General features: G+C 35.7%; 1 long non-coding RNA gene across 1 annotated transcript; it reads left to right on the top strand.

Annotated features, from left to right (window-relative positions):
• LOC311120623 lies at positions 1–1280 on the top strand. The gene is made up of 4 exons (XR_014612177.1): positions 1–288; positions 611–714; positions 869–947; positions 1040–1280. It is a non-coding gene; the product is annotated as an uncharacterized lncRNA (long non-coding RNA).
• The last annotated feature ends 2655 nt before the right edge of the window (positions 1281–3935 follow it).

Raw genomic sequence — 3935 nt, 5'->3', positions numbered from 1 at the left:
TGTCCAAGGATCTACGAAAGGGGGTCACAGATGTAGGCACGCTGAGTGAGAGTGATATTGCCAACATGGATGACATTGTTCAGTTGATGGGTCCTGTCAAAATGGCAACCACTGTGATGTGTGAAGAAGACCAGCCAACTCTCTCTGTAATTGCTCCTCTTCAAGCAAAACTGCTGAAACACCTACAGCCATGCGAAGACGACTCAACCCTGGTTGCAGAGATTAAGAGGGTGATGGCCAGTGACCTCTCCACACGCTACAGAGGCACCCAAGATGCTCTCAACATAGGTAATTAATTTGGAGTCTTAATTAAAATCAACTTGGTTAATATTTTAGGTTATTAGACTGTATTAATTTGTAAAATGCCACACCTTTGCGTTTTCAAGTTTGAATTTGAGTTGTTTTTTCATATGGAAAAGTAAACAAGATATCTGCAATACAATTCTTAGTTCATGGTGGCTTTACATCATCACTGTGCCACATTTCTTTTAAACATACTAAAGTTTAATCTTCTGATTATTTTGTGTATGAGGAGGTGGTCATCACTTGCAATTTCAGGTCAACTTAATTTAATAATGCAATGAATGCAATATTCTTGTTCTTTAAACAGCATCAGCGTTGGACCCGCGATTTAAAGAACTGCCCTACCTGGAAAAAGAGGACAGAGAACAGGTCTACACAAAACTGGTTTTTGAGGCAGAAGTGTCCCACCAGGTAACTCTTCTCTCCTATTTCCTCTGCTCTTTTCTCTTCTCCCCTTTCATTTGTCCTCTCTCAAATCTCATCTGTTCTTTATCTTCCTCTAAATTTATGTGTGCAGTATTACAGAGCAGAAATTTGAACAGTTCACACATTCTTACATCAATAGATGCAAGCAATGGGAAATCAGGAGGAAGACGAGGGAAGCTCAAGCACAAAGCTGTCAGGATTCAATGAAGAGACCACAGGTGTGTTTCATGTGATACCAATAAAAGATTGTTGTTGTTTTGTATTAATGAGAAACATGACTATATTTTGAAATATATTTCTTATATTGTAGCTCCAAATGAGTCACCTCCTTGTAAGAAGAAAGCCTTAGATGCGCTGTTTGGCGATTCCTTCACCCAAAGAGAAAGAAAATCCACAAGCAAGACAGCCAGAGCAGAGGTGTTAAGGTACCGAGCAAAAGATGCGTTGCCTTTGACTGAAAATGCCATGAAGTGGTGGAGATCTCAGGAGAAAGAGCTACCTGTACTTTCCACCCTTGCTAAACGGTACCTGTGCATTCCAGGCACCAGTGTGCCAGCAGAACGAATTTTTAGTACTGCTGGCGACATAGTGAACGCACAGAGAAGTGTTCTGCGGCCAGATCATGTTGATCAGTTGATATTTTTGAAAAAAATTCTGTAGTCATTGAAGAGTAGCCTAGTAGGTTACACTTGATCTTTTGTTGAATATTGTTTGTTTATTAAAATGAGAGTAGTAGCAGGTTCATCCACTGCTCATTCAACCTGAAGAAATGTTGATTGCACTTTATTTTTGATATTAATACTGTATTTGTATTGTAATGTTGAAAAACAAAAGCAGAAGTAGCAGGTAAACCTACTGTTAATTCAACCTGAAGAGATGTTGGTTGCACTTTATTTTTGATATTAATACTGTATTTGTATTGTACTGTTGAAAAACAAAAGCAGAAGTAGCAGGTAAACCTACTCTTTATTCAACCTGAAGAGATGTTGGTTGCACTTTATTTTTGATATTAATATTGTAATATAATATTACAATATTAATATCAAAAATAAAGTGCAACCAACATCTCTTCAGGTTGAATAAAGAGTAGGTTTACCTGCTACTTCTGCTTTTGTTTTTCAACATGAAAATATTCAATATTAATATCAAAAATAAAGTGCAACCAACATCTCTTCAGGTTGAATTAACAGTAGGTTTACCTGCTACTTCTGCTTTTGTTTTTCAACATAAAAATATTACTAATATTACACTTTATTTTTGATATTAATATTGAATATTTTCATGTTGAAAAACAAAAGCAGAAGTAGCAGGTAAACCTACTCTTTATTCAACCTGAAGAGATGTTGGTTGCACTTTATTTTTGATATTAATATTGTAATATCTTTATGTTGAAAAACAAAAGCAGAAGTAGCAGGTAAACCTACTGTTAATTCAACCTGAAGAGATGTTGGTTGCACTTTATTTTTTATATTAATATTGTAATATTTTTATGTTGAAAAACAAAAGCAGAAGTAGCAGGTAAACCTACTGTTGAAATGTTGGTTGCACTTACTGTACTTTTATTGAAAATGTATTGAAAATTGAAAATGAGATCAGACAATTTTAACTTCCTGTTAATTCAACCTAAAGTGTTGTTTGCACTTTATTCAAATAAAATGTGAATGCATTTGCCATTCGTTGTTGTTTACTTGTTTATTTATATTCATAATTAATTGATACCTGATTCCATTACAAGAAACAGGAATCTAGGAAACTTCACCTGCACTGTCCAGTATCCAGGTATTTATTTCAGTCACACTGGTTGAATTTTTGGCTAAAAGGTTACTGAATCGATTTCAAGTCACTGAATCGTTTCGGATCGTATCGTTCTAAATGAATCAATATCGTCCTTGAATCGTATCGACAACCACGAATCGTGATACAAATCGAATCGTTGTTAAAATGAATCGTTACACCCCTACTAAACAGTATATTTGACCTCTCAGCTTCCCTATCAAATCTAAAAATGTCAAGCAGACAACCTAAGAAAATGAACAACAATGACAAATGGTTTGATGAAGAATGCAAAAACCTAAGAAAGAAATTGAGAAAACTATCCAACCAAAAACATAGAGACCCAGAAGCCCTGAGCCTACGCCTTCACTATGGTGAATCACTAAAACAATACACTACGGAAAAAGAAGGAACAGCACACCAGAAATCAACTCAACATAATTGAAGAATCCATAGAATCTAACCACACGAAGAGTTATCTATCCAAATCGGAGATATATGGATAAACCACTTCTCCAATATTTTTGGACCTATAACAAAGAACAAACAGCAAAAACATATATGATGATATACGTGATCAAATACAAATCTTAGAATAAACTATTAAAGACTACCAGAACCCACTGGATTCTCCAATTACAATGAAGGAACTACAGGACAAAATACATACCCTCCAACCCAAAAAGGCCTGTGGTGTTGATGGTATCCTAAATGAAATGATGATAAAATATACAGACCACAAATTCCAATTGGCTATTCTTAAACTCTTTAACATCATCCTCAGCTCTGGCATATTCCCCAATATTTGGAACTAAGGACGGATCACCCCAATCCACCAAATTGGAGACAAATTTGACCCCAATAACTACCGTGGGATATGCGTCAACAGCAACCCGGGGAAAATCCTCTGCATTATCATTAACAGCAGACTAGTTCATTTCCTCAGTGAAAACAATGTACTGAGCAAATGTCAAATTGGCTTTTTACCAAATTACCGTACGACAGACCACGTATTCACCCTACACACCCTAATTGACAAACAAACAAACCAAAACAGTCTTCTTATGCTTTGTTGATTTCAAAAAAGCTTTTGACTCAATTTGTCATGAGGGCCTGCTATACAAATTGATGGAAAGTGGTATTGGGGGGGAAAACATACGACATTAAAGAATCCAATGGGCAAAAAACACACATTTCTTGCTAAAGGGCCGGAGGGTGAGACAGGGATGCAACTTAAGCCCCACCCTCATCAACATATACAGTACCAGTCAAAAGTTTGGACACACCTACTCATTCAAGGGTTTTTCTTTATTTTTACTATTTTCTACATTGTAGAATAATAGTGAAGACATCAAAACTATGAAATAACACATATGGAATCATGTAGTAACCAAAAAAGTGTTAAACAAATCAAAATATATTTTATATTTGAG

This window comes from Coregonus lavaretus (genome assembly GCF_964263955.1).
Source record: "Coregonus lavaretus genome assembly, contig: HAP1_SCAFFOLD_3572, whole genome shotgun sequence".
Classification (NCBI taxonomy): Eukaryota; Metazoa; Chordata; class Actinopteri; order Salmoniformes; family Salmonidae; genus Coregonus; species Coregonus lavaretus.
The sequence above is the reverse complement of the archived record's forward strand: the minus strand, read 5'-3'. Positions and strand labels throughout refer to the sequence as shown.